Genomic DNA, 17,039 nt, shown 5'->3' with positions numbered 1-17,039 from the left:
ACTTTATCCCAGTGTAGGAACATTTGTTATATGTTGGGAAGTCTTTTTATAGCCCAACCATACTTCTTTGCAAGAAAATGTTTCAGACTGCTGCTTTGTCTAGTGCCCAGGTGGATTCTTGACCCATGCACAATACACTGAAATTTGGGACATATAAGGAGATGACTTCCTGGCTAAAATGGGCAAAGAGTAACAGTGAAAGGAGAAGTGAGAAATAAAGAGTTCCGACACTGGGAACCGATACCCTCAAAACATTCCATGCTTTAAGTGTTCAGACACACCCCAGGGATACCTGTTTTAAACCTTTTTTTTTTTTTTTCAAATAAAGAGAAGTTTTAATGTTATTTACATAAATAGGGATTAAGAACAGAAGGGGAAAGTGAGACCAGGTCCTTGTAAAAATATTTGTGAAGAATCAACAGAGAGACTTCTCACAGTATACAATTTTGCTCCACACGCACCTCCAGTCCTTAGTCATCAATATATTCAAATGGTTATGGGGGTTCTGGCTCTTGTTCTTCTTCCTCAATTTCTGGGCCATGAGCTGCCACGGGTTCCACCAGCTCTTCAATGTCTTCACTGGTATCCTTCAGAATGATGATGCCTCCAATGCACAGTGGTTTGAAAGGCTGGTATCTACAGGTCTCCAGCATGCTTAGGACCTTAAGCTGGGCAGGCATAACTCAGGCTGGGTTATCCAATAACTGGAAGTTTGGCTCAGGTTCTTTTTTCTTCTCTTTTTCTTCCTTTTTCTCTGCCTCATCCACTTCCATTTTCTCCTCTTCCTTTTTCTCCTTTCCTTTGTCCTTCTTTTTAGCCTTGGCTGTTATAGACAACACAGCAGTGGAAACCTTTTCCTTTTCTTTTTCTTTTGGTACTTCCAGCGGTGCAGGATACGCAAATGCTGATGGTTTACAGTTTGATTTATATTGAACTTTGGGCATCTTTAAGTCTTTGTTCAGGCCAATGACACAGGTAGGGGTATAAGCCAATGACAGGAAGTGTGAAAGAGGACACCAGAACCAGAACTGGGTAAAGACAAGGACGCCAACCACAGAAGGCATATGGATGTGTCCAGTTCTGCACTGCAAGGAGATCGTGACATTATGTCCACCTGCATCCAGTATGCCCTGGGCCAGAATAGCGCCAAACTGGGCCATAACATCATCATGCTTATCATTGATGACTCTGGAATACAGCTGTCTGAACTGATTCACCTTTGGACAAGTGATTTCAGTCTGCTGGATCATGATGAGAGCCGAAGCTATGAGAGCTCCTTGCCTCACATAGTTCACAGGGTCATTTGTCATTGGTTCGAGCAAATTAATTGCTTCCTTGTTTCCTGTACCAGCACAGCAGATGCCCAGGGCCGTGGCAGCTCCATAACGCACGTGAGGACTGTAACTCTCTGACAACAATGAAACAACGCTAGGGCACTGTTCAGGGGTCCTGAAGAGAACGAACGCAAGTGATTCTACTGCTGCCCTCCTGACGACATCATTAACATCGCTTACAGCAACAATGTAGCAGGCGTCGAACAGCTTTTGTTGTTACCTGAGCCACAATAAGCCGTGGCTACAGTATACATTCCAGATCAAAGAATTGGATCCTTATCACGGCAGAGAGATTCAAAGAGAGCATCAGCCTCTTCCATCCTCCCATACGTCACTAACACAATGCAAGACCACAGAGAATCTTCTCATGTTGTTTCCTGTGCATAGCCGACCATGTCCTCAATAGCCTGGGCATTTTTAGAGCCCAACATAAGCAAACCTAGGGCCAGGCCAGCTGCTTCCCCTGTCACAGCATCATCCTGATACAGGTTCAGTTCAGGTCAGTTCAGTCGCTCAGTCGTGTCCAAATCTTTGCAACCCCATGAATCGCAGCACGCCAGGCCTCCCTGTTCATCACCATCTCCCAGAGTTCACTCAGACTCACGTCCATCGAGTCAGGGATGCCATCCAGCCATCTCATCCTCTGTCGTCCCCTTCTCCTCCTGCCCCCAATCCCTCCCAGCATCAAAGTCTTTTCCAATGAGTCAACTCTTCGCATGAGGTGGCCAAAGTACTGGAGTTTCAGCTTTAGCATCATTCCTTCCAAAGAAATCCCAGGGTTGATCTCCTTCAGAATGGACTGGTTGGATCTCCTTGCAGTCCAAGGGACTCTCAAGAGTCTTCTCCAACACCACAGTTCAAAAGCATCAATTCTTCGGCACTCAGCCTTCTTCACAGTCCAACTCTCACATCCATACATGACTACTGGGAAAACCATAACCTTGACTAGACGGACCTTAGTTGGCAAAGTAATGTCTCTGCTTTTCAATATGCTATCTAGGTTGGTCATAACTTTCCTTCCAAGGAGTAAGCGTCTTTTAATTTCATGGCTGCAATCTGTTTTTAGCAAATCATACACATCCTGGCGTGCGGTCCCCATGGCAGCCAAACTGGCAGTCCTCTGGAGTGGACTACCCATTTGTCTGATCACTGTAGAATTTTCTGTGTATAATCCTAGCTGAGCTGCTGGGTGTCCCCTCTGCTGCCATTAGAAATTGGTGGGGGGATGTGGGGGGGCCTCGGGCAAATGTGTCTGTTAGCAACTCAGCTCACTCTGCAGGACGCTAACCCCACCTTTAATTTGACACATGGTAGGGCACCAAGTCTCTCCGTAACTGTCCACACAGAATGGCTGCACTCTAGGCCTTATCAGGAAGTACTGCCTCATGTTCCAAGGCAATGAATAGTCTCAAAACTTCAGTTGAGGAAAACAATCACAGGGAAGCCTCCTGGAAGGACAAGGAATTCATCTGGCTCTCCTATCAGTGGGCCAAATCAGATCCACAGAGAACAGGGTACCACAACAGAACCTTGCCATCGCTCTTACAAAAGTTTGCTTTGAAGTGATGCTATTAACCCAAAAATGTTTTAGGAGAATCAGCCTTACAAAACTTGATTTTCAAAACAAAACACAGTGTACTCTTTATGGAGACTCCTGGGAGAAATTCTCGTCTGATGTTGGTGCCAAGAGTAGTTATAATCATTCTGAGAAACTGGTTTCTCTGTACTCCTCCAAGTGTTTCCTCTTCCCGCTGGCTCACAGAAAACTTACAGCAACGTTTTGGCCCCCAGAGCTTATGTTTAGGTCATTCTGACACACGATTTAATTCTATTCCTGGTCCCATTTTGTATTCTTAGCAGCCAAAATTCCTTCTGGCCTGAGGGAGTATACATACAGGTACCTATATGTTTGATTGAAGACTGGAGGAGAAGGGAGCGACAGAGGATGAGATGGTTGGATGGCATTATCGATTCAATGGACATGAGTTTGAGCGAACTCCTAGATGGTGAAGGAAGGGAAGCCTGGTGTGCTGCAGTCCATGGGGTCGCAAAGAGTCAGAGAGGACTGAGCAACTGAACAATGACCTAAATATGTGTACACAGGCTGGAGTTTTGTCCTATAATCTCATGCTCCTTCTATATCCTTTTAGATCTACAGAGCTACTTCCCTTTAAAATATTGCCTATTTTTTCAACGCTTGGAATCATGAATATGCTAATAGACTGTCACATAAACCAAGGTACCAAGAATATAAGGTACAATCATTTGGGCCTCCAAAAATAAATACAAAACTAAACAGGATACAAAAGTATTTAAACAACAAAACAGTAACAAAAATCAAAATCTAATTTTAGGTTTTGATTAACAATTGTTTGAGCTCCTACCTTGTGCCAGACACTAAGCTAGATATAAGGAATTAAGAAGAAAATAAGAAGGTTCATAATTCAAAAGGACTACTGTGGTTTGTGCAGGAGAGGAATTATAAATGTGTCTGCACATATATACATACATATACCCACACATGTTATATCATTAACACTGACGTAAGTCTATATAAAGTTATAAAAACAAGGGAATGTTAATGCCATCTCATGCTCAGTTACATATAAAGGATTCACATCGACTGTCTTTGTTGAAGGGACTCCTTATCCATTACTTTGACTACTATAACAATTGAAAAGTTCTTTAATTTCATGACTTATGATGACAAGGGCAGATTAATTCAAGAAAGAATGAACCCACCCAACTCAATGAGGACTGTGCATGGTTTACTGTACAGTTAACTGGAGAATATCAGTCAAATGAAATGCCTTGTTCAGTAGAGACCAAGTCTCTACTCCTGCCCAATTTTAATTTCTACTCCTATTGTGTAAATATACCCACAGTCCATGATAACTGGAGCAGTCTGGGGCATGGTTTGCATTCTCAGTTTTGCAGAGGAAATTTACATTCTTATAAGCAGGCTAAAATCCTCCAAAAGGCAGTGTCTGACAAGAGATTGGGATCCATAAATTTTTTTTCATAATTGTATTTTCAGTTTTATGACATAACACCATGTGATTTATAGAAATATACTATTTAGAATGAATAAATCTGCAAAGGTAATTCTCAAAGACAAGGGAACTAGCCTTAACTCTGAAACATATTATAACCTTTAGCTAATGGAGAATACCAAGGTTTTAGAAACAACTCTCTTTAGCTAAAAGCACTTGAATTAAATGTTACACAATTTATTATGTTCAGCCATGTTTCATTCATTTCTCCACACACTCCCAAGGTTCACAATCTGTGGGTCCTTTTCTGTGCCCCCAATTTGTCCCTCTCCCATGTCAATCCAGTCTGGCAATTTCCCATTATCAGGGCCCTGATTATTCTTTGCTGAAAATTCTCAGGCTGTGAAATTGCTTAAAGTTAAATTTTAGTGTAGACTCTTTATCAATTTTATTGCTCAGGAAAGTAGACACCATTCATATACTTTCAATTAACCCTATTTAACACAGCCTTAGACACAGCAAGGCAATGCTGGGAATTCACTATTGAATCATTTCACACATTCCAGTGTGGTTTGCAAGTATACAGATGTACAATAGTTCACCTTGCGAGAGGTCATGGTGGCCCACTCAGCAATCAGTTGCACTGACTGCTCGTGCTAAAGTAGCCCTTGCCAGCTAGTCTTTCCTTATTTCCCTTTAAAATAGTCTGTGCTTGCATCTTGCAGCTCCAGTGTGGAGACAGACCCGCCTCTCACCACCTCAAAGGCTACTCCTCGGACCATCGACACCTCTCTTCTGGACTTTTCCACCAGTCCCCTCACTGATCTATTTCCACCCTGACTCCCAACTGTGTTCTCCATGCAGCAGCAAGTGAAATCCTTTCAAGGTTGCCACTGTTCTACTCAAAACACTGCCCGGCTTCCCATCTCACTCTAACATCTACCATGACCTCTGGCTCCCAGCCTCATTCTCCTGTCCCACTGCTCCAGGCCTCGTGTTTTCCTCCCTATTCTTTGTTCATGCCGCGCACAGTCCCTACTCAGGGCCAGTCCATTGGCTGTGTCCTCTGCTTGGATACCCTTTTCTCATATATCCCCTGTCTCGCTCCTTTCACTCCGCTCAACCATCACATTGCTGATAGGACCGTCCTGACCAGCATACTCCACACCACTCTCCCTTCCTTCATTCTGCTTCATTGCACTTACCACCTCCTGCCACATATTATTGATCAGCTTCTTTGCGGGTCTCCTGTGTAACCTCTTTGGAAGCAGGGAGCATATCTACATTAAATACTGCTATATCCCTGAAGCCAAGAACAGAGCCTGGCCCACATGCAATCATAATGAGAAATTGTTGAATGAATCTCACATAAGGTTCCTCTGTCATTCCTCATGCCACTGACCCAGTTTAAACTAGTCTTAAACTAGTCTTACTGGGTCCACTGTTACAATCTCCGTACTAGTAGTCATTGTATGCACAGGCCCTTCCTCCCCTCTTGACTCCTACTAGAGTGACGGGAATCTGCAATCTGACCTTGACTCTTTCCTGCTCAAAGTTTTCTCCAACACCTATAGAATATAGCAAAATCTCCTTAGCATGTCATATTAAGCCCTTTGAGATTTGGCACCCACCTACTTGCCAAGCCTCATCTCCTACTCTGGCCCCATAGGCTCAATTACTTGCAGATCAAGTTATGCCATATTGTCTTCACACTGGCCCACTTCTCTGCCTGGAGCAGCCCCCTCTGCATTGACCACCTGGAAGCAGCTCATCTAAGTGGTCTCAGTTCAGATGAGAATCCTCAAGGGAAGCCTTCTCTGATTGGCCCAAGACAGCCCCAAACCCTCCCCTCTATGCTCCAACTCTACCATGCATAGGTTTTCAAGCAAGCACACTGCCGCAGTATCATTATTTGTTTTCAGGTCAGTCTCCCAGTGAACACTGAAAACCCCCTAATGAACTACGTCTTGTTAATATTTATATTCCTAAATGCTTGGCCTACGGTAAGTGCTCATTAAATGTTTCCTGAGTTAGTTAATAGATAAATGAGTTAATGTAAGAATGTACAAATGACACTGTGTGAAAGGATCAGAGTAACTGGTCCTCTGAATTTGGGAGTATGAAAAACAAATTCAATTGCAAATTTAAAACAAATACGTTTTCATGGTTAAACCAACAATTCAAAATATGAGGTTTTAAAAAAGGAACAAAAAAATCAATCACATCTATATGGAGTTTTAAATATTTTTCCCCAGGGAATTTATTCAGTCTATAGTGCTCAATGAACACTCCTATTCCTTTCTCATCTCTCAATACTCTGGAAATACGTGAAGACTAGTAAGGACTTATCAGACCATATTAAATAATTTATTCAAAGAAAAGATACTATTGATACATGTGAAGAATGTTAAAACACTACTGAGCTTCACAAAAGAAGATTTGAATAAATGGGAACCTATAGCCTATTTGAGGACAGAATTAATTCAATTTTGTAAAATACTTTCCTTAATCTATAAACTTAACTCAACCCACCCTCTAAAACATGATTTTTAAAGAACCAAACTATTTTCAAAGTTCGTATAGAAAAAAGAATGTAAGAAGATATAAGAAAATCCTGGAACAAAAAAAAAAATAATAAAAGAAGACTAGCCATCCCAGATATTAAACCATAGAAAACTAAAAGAAATTAACACAGTGCAGTTATCCAACAAACTGACAGTCAACAAAACAGAGCAAACTCTCCAAAAATAGTTCTAACTGCAGAAGGGATTAAATATAGGATGCTACCCTTTCCTTCCACTTTCACCCTGGTCAAAGTAAAAATCATCTCTCTCAAGAGTTATCATAGTAAAAGCAAGGGAAAGACACATCATCCAAGAAATGTTTGGAGAGAATTGGGTAGTTATTGAAGAAAAATAAATTCAGATTTCTATTTCATTACTACAGCAAAATAAGTTTTAACCAAAGAAATACATGAAAATAAAATCTTCATAGAAGTCCAACAAGACATTTTTGAAGAATCAATTTTACGATCCCAGAGTGGGTTAGGCTTTTTTGATTATCATACAAAATCCAGAAAGAAAGAAACATATGACAACTTTAACTATATAAAAACAAAGCTTTTATGCCCAAAATGTCATAGACAGTATCAAAAGATAAATGGCAGAACAGCAGGAAGCATTTAGGGGAAAATCATATCAGAAAATGCTAATTTCTTTTATAAAGAGCTCCTAAAAATTAAGGTCAAAACTCAAATCTTAAAAGTAAGCTTGCAAAGGGCACAGAAGAGACAGATACGAAGACGTCACATGAAAAGATACTCAAATTAAACTATGAGATGCTACTTTTCCCCAGCAGATTAAAGTCAACAACAATTTGCTAACAGCTAATAAAATTTTCAGTTCACAAGTTCTGTGACCCAGCATTCCACTATTAGAACTATTTCTTACATACTTCCTGGCATATAACTACTCTTCTCTAACCACCCTGCCCCCATTTCCACTAGTCCCCTTTCCTTGGTTTTTCTCTCCAGGAATCTGCAAGTCACAGTGCAGCAGTAGTTTGTCTAGACCGTATTCCATCTGAAAAGCGATCATTCCTAAACCCTCTAGAATATCAAGAGTCAAAGGAATGTAGTCATATTTACTTCCATCCTGTGCTTTTCTCTCCAATCTCATCGTTTTCTTTTCGTGACAGAAATTGCTTCCTGTGTCTAGCAGATCTTCCTCCCATTGACCCCTTTGGCCAAGTGGTCCTTGGGCTCTCCTGTTCATATGTCTCTTCGATTCATTTATGATCCAAGTGAATTTTAAATCACAATAAGCCTCTCAGAGACTGAGAATAAAACCTGTGAGATCCATTCAAAAAGCTCCGATCCATTCAAATTTCTCCAAATTCCTAACAGCAGAGAGGCAATGATAATAATGAGCTAACAACTGTTAGGCTGTGTGACTATCTTGCAGCCACTGTGCTCAGTACTTTCCAAGTACTATCTCATTTAACTCAGCCACTCTATAAAACAGAGAATGTTAGTTAACCCCCTTTTTATAATTGAAGACAATGATATACAAAGAGAGTAAGAAACTGAGACTTTCCCGGTGGTCCACTAGTTAAGACTCCGTGCTTCCACTGCAGGGGGTGCAGGTTCGATCCCTGGTCAGGGAACTAAGATTCTGCATGCAGCGCAGCCAAAAACAAAGAAGATTTCTTGAACTAAATAAAAATGAAAATACAACATATCAACTTAGAACGAGACTAAGTAACTTGCTCAAGATCCAAAGGCAAGTAACTAGCAGGGCCAGAATGGGAACCAGACTGCCCCAGAGCAGCTCTGCACCACCAGAAGATATTCTGCTTTAAATCCTAATTTTGTTAGAAGTAAGGTAGAAAGTATTGACTGGAAGCTTGCTTGGAATAGAATGGAACACTGATCCTGAATTCAAGATCACACAGAATATAGAGTGGGAAATTTTAGAAATCCATAAATACTGCTTTTTGTTTCAAGTCATTATTTCCATTAACCAATTCACACAGATGTTCTACATTAGGCAGCACCTGTTTCTAGAAGCGTTGCTCATTGACACACATATGTCTCACAGGCTTTCTCCTCCTTCCCGAACTGAAATTCCTTGCTAAATTTCCCATGTGTTCATTTCACTCCCATCTCCCTCTCCTAATGAGTTATGCTCACTGGTGACGGCCACCATTTCTCTGTCTCCCACAGTCCCCTAAGCTCACATTCCGCCCCCAAGAACAGCCTAATTCACTCCCCTCAGATTCTGGTGAGAGAGAGATCTCTTCCTATCCCATACTGTTCCTTTAAATTCTGACAATTTTACCCTTCAGAAACACACTCATATGAGCTTTGATGTCTACAGCACTTTTCCTTTAAGCCAGATCAGAAACTGAATTCCTGCTTTTAACTTTTGCTCACAGCACTCCAATGGTTTCAACAGTTGCACTTATGTAGCAGGAAAAAATAATAATAACTCATTTTATTTATGATAGACTCGTCAGAAAGCAAATATAAAAACAAGAGGCTGAAAACAATAAATGAAGAAAATGATTCAAACATAACAAGTAAGTTAAATAAATCAAAAGAAAGCCAAATGTGAACAAAATATTCATTTTTTCCCCCATAGTGCTTATCAGCATCTGACATGCTTTGTATGGGCCAAAATAATCTGTTTCCTCCTCACCTCCTACCACAATATTTTCTCCATGAAGACAAGATGTTGACCATTTTGCCTGTTTCTTCAGTGCCCAGAACTGAGCCAGGAGCATAGTACTATAAACGTTCAGCGTGCACGTTAGCCACTCAGTCATGTCTGACTCTGCAACACCATGCCAGGCTGCTCTGTCCATGGAATTCTCCAGGCAACAATACTGAAGCAGGTTGCCATTCCCTTCTCCACGGGATCTTCCTGACTCAGGGATCAAACTTGATTCTCCCACATTGATGGCAGATTCTTTACCTTATGAGCCACTAGGGAAGCCCATAAACGTTCAGTAGTCCTCGTTAAATGAGTAAGTGAGTGAATGAAGCTCTTCTATCTCATCATCTCTCACTCCGTAAACAAGATTTGCTTTCATACTCTGGCCAAGATATTTAGAGATCCTCCTCAATCTTTTTTAGGTTACTTTCAAGATGGAGAGTCATCTGATCAGATCCAATTCTGAGATGTACAAAACTTAACTACTCACCACTTCCTAAACATATGTTTCCTGACTCAAAAAAAAAAAAAAGAGAGAGAGAGAAGTCACAGCAGAAATCATACTTCAGGGATGAACTAACACAAAATTTTCTAAGCTACTTTTTTACCTACATGAAACTAGTTCATGCATGCCTGTACCCACAGGTTCATAAGATGATGATTATCAGTTTAGTTCCATTGCCCAGTCATGTCCGACTGTTTGCGACCATATGGACTACAGTACACCAGGCTTCCCTGTCCATCACCAACTCCCGGAGTTTGCTCAAACTCATGTCCATTGAGTCAGTGATGCCATCCAACCATCTCATCCCCTTCTCCTCCCGCCTTCACTCTTTCTCAGCATCAGGGTAAGATGAATATATTCTTTGTAAATAGCACAAGGCTAATCGCCAAAGAAAAAAGCCATAAATTATTAGCAAAAAGCACCAAAGGGCCTACGGTGTTCTTTACACTTTGGACAGTGTGTTAACAGGCATGTCAGTGACCTCGGTCCTCAACTCTCTCTAGGTCTAAAACTGATTGATTTAGGTTAGATTTCCCAGCTTCACTTCCTTGTGATGACTTTGAATGTCAAACTATACCCTCAAGAGCAAAAGGGGTGGGTGAGAAACACATGTCTTATGCTAAGCAACTGCATTTCTCCCCTGCTGAATACAGACTTTTGACTTAATTAAATCCGAGGAGAGATTCCAAACAAATTTCTAACTGGCTTTTTCTAGACTATTATCTCCGAACTTACAGAAATTCATCAACTGCCACTCAGATCTTCTGATACCACTGCCATCTCCCCCACCCAAAAGTTCCTCATCCTCCTCTGCATTTTCCACCCCACTCCCTACAGGCCCATCCCACTCCCTTTACCTTCCAGCCAAAGCCACCTCATTGCTGACCCACCATCACATCTCTAAGTGGCTTCTTACTCAAGCGAGCCCCTCTGCCTAAAATGACCTTTCTACTTCTGTCGTGTCTGAAGTCTACAGCCTACTAGACTCTGTCTGCCTTGTAACCAGGTCACAGAATAAGTTTTCACTAGTTTGTGGCTTTTTGGAGGACAGGAATTACACTGGTTTTTTTTTTTCTTTTTTTCTTTAAATCTTTCATTCCTGGGGACCTGACACAAGGCTCTGCTTAGAGAAGACACCTAATAAATTCTTACTGTTTATTGAAACTCACCGGGAGGCAGAAACATTTTCTGGGATTTCACGTAGAATTTCTAATGGATTACACAGGATGGCTGCCAGTCTCTTTATCCTTCTCAGTACAATTCACACAGTCACATTATTTTGAAAAATTAAGTTTTCCACACAGAGCAGCCATTGCCAGTACCAGCACCCTAGGTTTTCTATGGTGATTCTCGATCTGTTTGCTCAAGAATTATTGTTATTGCTCAGTCTCTGACTCAAGAATTACTGGATATCTGCTATTCAGCAGTCACTCTGCTGGGCCTTGGGATATAGAGATGAAAATATGGTCCCTGCCCTCAAGGAACAAACTGTCTATTTGGGAGAGACGCAAATAGACAAGGAATTATAATAATAGTTTATAAAGTCCTATGAGGTCTATATCAAGTCCTACGAGGTATGTAAGAGGACAGACAAGGTCTACCTAGCCCAGCTTTGGGCACAAGGCTCAGTAAAAGTGGTAAGTGTCAAAAAATTTCCATGGGAAATGTTTTCTGAGATTGTCTTGAAAGTTAGTCTCAGGAGAAATAGCATGTGCAAAGGCACAGAGGCAAGTGAGAGCGTCTTACTTCTGAGCACTGCAAGTTCAGTTCAGTTCAGTTCAGTCGCTCAGTCGTGTCCGACTCTTTGCAACCCCATGAATCACAGCACGCCAGGCCTCCCTGTTCATCACCATCTCCCGGAGTTCACTCAGACTCACGTCCATCGAGTCAGGGATGCCATCCAGCCATCTCATCCTTGGTCGTCCCCTTCTCCTCCTGCCCCCAATCCCTCCCAGCATCAGAGTCTTTTCCAATGAGTCAACTCTTCGCATGAGGTGGCTAAAGTACTGGAGTTTCAGCTTTAGCATCATTCCTTCCAAAGAAATCCCAGGGTAGACCTCCTTCAGAATGGACTGGTTGGATCTCCTTGCAGTCCAAGGGACTCTCAAGAGTCTTCTCCAACACCACAGTTCAAAACCATCAATTCTTCAGCGCTTAGCCTTCTTCACAGTCCAACTCTCACATCCATACATGACCACAGGAAAAACCATAACCTTGACTAGACAGACCTTAGTCGGCAAAGTAATGTCTCTGCCTTTCAATATGCTATCTAGGTTGGTCATAACTTTTCTTCCAAGGAGTAAGCGTCTGCAAATGTTTTGGTATTTCTGGAATGTTCTAGGGGAGTTGCAGAACAAGAAGCAATGGCTGTACATTATAACAAGCCTGGTATACAAGGCTAAGGAGTTTGGTCTTTAACCTACAGCTAGTTCCATGGACGCTGTGCTATCCAGACTATGAATTTACAGTTCCAGGAATCAGGCTAGTTTTGCCAAAAAATGGAACAGTCATCTTGGTGAATCCCAACAACAGCACAAACAAGTTCAGCTAATTAATCTCTTTTGTTGAATCAGGTAACAAAAATCACAAGTTAAAAATACTATTTTGGAAAATGGTAAAGATATACCTTGCAATGACAGCAAAGATGTTTTTTTATGAAAAGAACTTCTCAGTGGAATAATCACAGGAAAGAACTGCCCAGCCAAACTGTTTCTCAACTTGGGCTCTTTGAGAAATGGTGATGAAACAGTAAGCAGGCCACTGGCTGAAAAAGTCAAGAGACTATGAACTCCATGAAGCATCACTAGACTGAATGCCCTCAGAGCAATGGCAGCATCCAGCTGTCACCAGGAGGTCCCCACTGCCTGGCACCAGGGTGGACACGTCAGGTGCTCAATGAATATTGAAGTAAATAAATAGACAATGGAACTGATCCGTAAACATCACCCCCTCAATAGAACATAAACAGCTGAAGCCCAGGGGGTGGGAAATCAAGCATAATGTTTTTAGAATTCTTGAAATGTTCTTAAAAGCAGTTTCAATATAAAAAATGCATTTCCGCACAAGCATAAACACATGACCATAAACAGTTGCTTGATGTGACTCACTCTGACTGGCACAGCCACGTAATCTGCATGAAATAACCCCAGAAATAATGGACAGCAGTGAGTTAGATACCACAAAGCAGTTTTGTGAGCAAAGAATGACACAGTAAGTGTCAGCTGTGAATCGTGGAAGGGGCCCCGCACCAGGAGTGGAGCTGGTGTCTCAGTAAATCCATCCACATTGACTCAACTGTTTTGCCCAGGTGCCTACCAGATCTCTCCTGTCATAGTGACAACTTCCCAGGACTTTAGCTTTCTTATCTATGAAACCAGACGGTAGGTAAGATTCTCCTCAAGGTCCCTTTTGATGACAAGGAGAGGTATTTCAAGATGTCCCCGGGGCAGCAGGTAGTCGCCACACCCACATAAGCCCTGATCATGAAGGATCAACATCAGCACATGTTTCTGAGTAACTCTGATGATCATGTCACTGCCATGACATGCTGGAGTCTTTCAGGCTTAAGAGAAGGCACAGCTCATTCCCCATCTGCCAGGAATGTCTCATCTGGGTCAACTGCCTTAGAAATCACCCATCTAGTAAAAAAACAGAGCTGGAACAACAGTTCATGATTTTTAAGTGATTGGGAGAGCCCTCAGATTATCTGGGGCTTCCCTGGTGGCTCAGACAGTAAAGAATCTGCCTACAGTGTGGGAGACCTGAGTTCAAACCCTGGGTCAGGAAGAACCCCTAGAGAAAGGGACAGCTATCCACTCCAGTATTCTTGCCTGGGAACTCCCATGGACAGAGGAGCCTAGCAGACTACAGCCCATGGGGTCACAAAGAGTTGGACATGACTGAGCAACTAACATTTTCACTTTCACTTTTCAGATTATCTGGTCCTCCAAGCCCAATTATGAGTTTGAGTCTGACAGCCAGTTCGTGGCTGAGACCAGAAAGGCACTTGGGGTCCTGAAGACATCCTGCTGGGACTGCCCGTGGTCTCTAATGGTGTCCAGACACTGTTCCCTCTCTGACACTCACAGGAGGTCCCCAGTGGGAGACCAATGGGAAAAATGTAAGTGAATTCCTGCTGTATGACAATATGTCTGCTTCATATAAGAATGGCTGCAAGCCAAAAGGTCACTCAGCAGATGCCTAGTTAAGGGTCAGAGATTTCTATTAGAGATCAGGCCCACCAACCCTGTCATTATGTATTTTTAACAGTTTCTTGACTCTTCAGACTTAAAGGCCAACAGCCAGAGTAGAGAATTCATGCTAAGTATGGGGAGGAATTTTTCCCCTTTCATCTTACAGTATTTTCGGGCTGTGATTTGACTCTCCTCCAAAATTCTGCCAACTCCCTTTACTACCCAAGAGATATAACTTGCAACATAAACATTTATGACAGTGTGGGTAGATTATTAAGCTCCTAAGTACATGATTTTTTTTCTGCAAAGCTGACCTAGTGACTATAGTCCTAGATGAATTTAGAAGGGAGACAGATCAAAAATGCAGTCTTCAACACAGCTCATGAAGAATCTCTCCTCTTTTATACAATCTGTCTGAGCTGCCAATTGACTAGCAAGTTCCTTTCAAAGTAGATCACCATAGCTGGTGTTAGAAGTGGTTTGAATCTCTGTTAAAAAATGGTTCTCCCTCTAAGCAGCTTTATGTGGGAGTTATATGTTCTTTTTACTCTTTAAAAAAAAGGGGGGGCTCATGGAGAGATGGTAAAGGAATATGTCACCTTAATTATATTTTAAAAAGCCACAGGAAAATTCAGCCAACATCCTTAATGATATAGTTCATTCAATTTCCAAAGAAAGGCTGTACCCACAATCAAGTGATTTTATTTTGTATCATCCATAAACTCTCCCTCTTTACCAAAAGACCTTTTAAGTAGTAAACATTTCAAAATTTGAGGGCATTCCAACCTAGACAAATCTAGAATGTCATTCATTAAAATGCAAAAGTGATTCTATTTCTGGTCCTAGTAATCAACTATGGAAAGTAGTTTCAATGACAAAAAGGCCTGCAGACACATGTGGTTATACTAACAGGGACAATTCCTTCTCTCAGTTACATGATTACAGGTTGAGCACAAGAGTTTGGTTACTGGAAGAGAAGCTGTTAACCAACTCTTCATTAATCAAACAATCGTTATTGAGTTTACAGGTGGACACATATGTGTGTCCATGCATAAAAACATAAAGCAGAAGTGGGAAAGAAAGCAGAAAGATAAAAAATGGAAAATACTGACTCCAAATATAAGCTATAGGTTTCAAATTAGAACATCATCAAAAGAAACAGTAAAAGCACTGTTTTAATGGCATTTGTTTGAGTAACTGTATCTACATCTATCTAGGTATTTCTAGACTCATTTCAAATAAATACAATTTGCTAGGGTTGCAAGACATAGCAGCTAAACAAAAACACACACAAAAAAATGTTGCAGTGACTACATCACACCAAGAGGCTAAGAGTTACTGGCTCCATTCAGCACAGCTTTTACCAGTATTTCCTGTAGTGGTTGTATATGCTGCCTTCAGGGACCCTGCAAAAGAATTAATCTAACATCATGCTGTGAGACAAGCAAACACAAAGAATGCAATCTCCCAATTCAGAGAAATTCCAAAAGGCGTTATCTGGAGGAGGGGTGTGGAATCACTGGGGAAATCCCTACCAAAAAGAAAAAAAAAAAAACTGGCTGGAGAATGCAAAGCAGAGTTTCAGAAATGTTTCTCCTCCCCTCTAAATGAGCATGCTACAAATATGGAAAATATGTACACAACAGTCACAAGTAAACAATACACTTGTGAATATGCTGTATATATACAATTCTGATGGCACAGATGAATATTCTGCTCAGTAAAATGAAGAACGCCCACAGCATTTTCTCTCAAAGCTAATGTTGCCACTAATTAAAACAAAAGATTTCTAAATGCATCTGAAATGGCCTGTCTTATGAAATGCAGGGTCTATTTCCAAGACACCCAAGCTGACTCTAACTCTTTCCATCTTGATGAATATGTCAAGTTGAGTTGCCAAGCACCTGATAAAAATCCTTGCAATTGGAGGGGAAATAATTAAGCAAAGTAAGAAAACACCAGTAGAGTTGAAAGTCAACAACTAAACGTTAGAATCAAAGGAAGCAGAGAAGTCAGCCAGTTAAATGACATTGCTCCCAGCCATAACTAAGTATAGAGAAGTATGGATATTAGAATAGCTAATGCAAACAATAATGAAAGTATTTCAAACATTATTTAATGATTCAGAGGTTACAGTATGCAAGGATCCTAATTTGTTGTGTTATCCTATTTGCTGGTTTCACTGTGAAGCTGGGATATAATGTAAACATCTACAAATTCTTGTTCTTTGTTTTAATATATGCTTTCATGTATTTAAAGAACCCTCCACCAAAACCAACCAAATGTACCCAGGGAACAAGATAAAAGCATATGTCTGATGTCATCACCACTATTTTAAGACAAATCCACACTGAGGGTAGAAATAAAAGTGGTGAGAAAGAGCAAGCCAGTCAAGCAACTTTATGTTCCAAACTCCCAATCAACAGGGAGAAAGACCAGAAATTTCACCCCACATTTCCCTCTCCCTAGAGTTAAATGAACCACAATCAGAAAACCCACACAAAATCAAGGAAAATAACCCATCTCCAGTCCAAGACTAGAAAATAAGGAGCAGAATGAGAACTGCAAAGCTTATTCTTTGGAATGCTGCGGTGACCAAAATAATCCAAGACACCTGCTACCAAAAAAAAAAAGACAAGACAGACATCTCCCTATGAGAAGAGACTCCCCTTTAACCCCAGGTTCCACAAGATAGAGCTGTACTTTGTGTTCACGATGTGTTTCCTTTGGACTCCAGGAGCTGACAGTAATTAACCCGAAGCTGTGGTGCCAGAGCCAGCAGCCTCAGAGACCAGGTGAAA

The 17,039-nt window shown here is 41.3% G+C and overlaps 1 pseudogene; it reads right to left on the bottom strand.

Moving 5' to 3' along the window:
- Positions 1-470: 470 nt before the first annotated feature.
- Positions 471-2,472, bottom strand: LOC138078696 (26S proteasome non-ATPase regulatory subunit 1 pseudogene; annotated as a pseudogene).
- Positions 2,473-17,039: the final 14,567 nt, after the last annotated feature.

This window comes from Capricornis sumatraensis, chromosome 4, assembly GCF_032405125.1.
Source record: "Capricornis sumatraensis isolate serow.1 chromosome 4, serow.2, whole genome shotgun sequence".
Taxonomy (NCBI): Eukaryota; Metazoa; Chordata; class Mammalia; order Artiodactyla; family Bovidae; genus Capricornis; species Capricornis sumatraensis.
The sequence above is the reverse complement of the archived record's forward strand: the minus strand, read 5'-3'. Positions and strand labels throughout refer to the sequence as shown.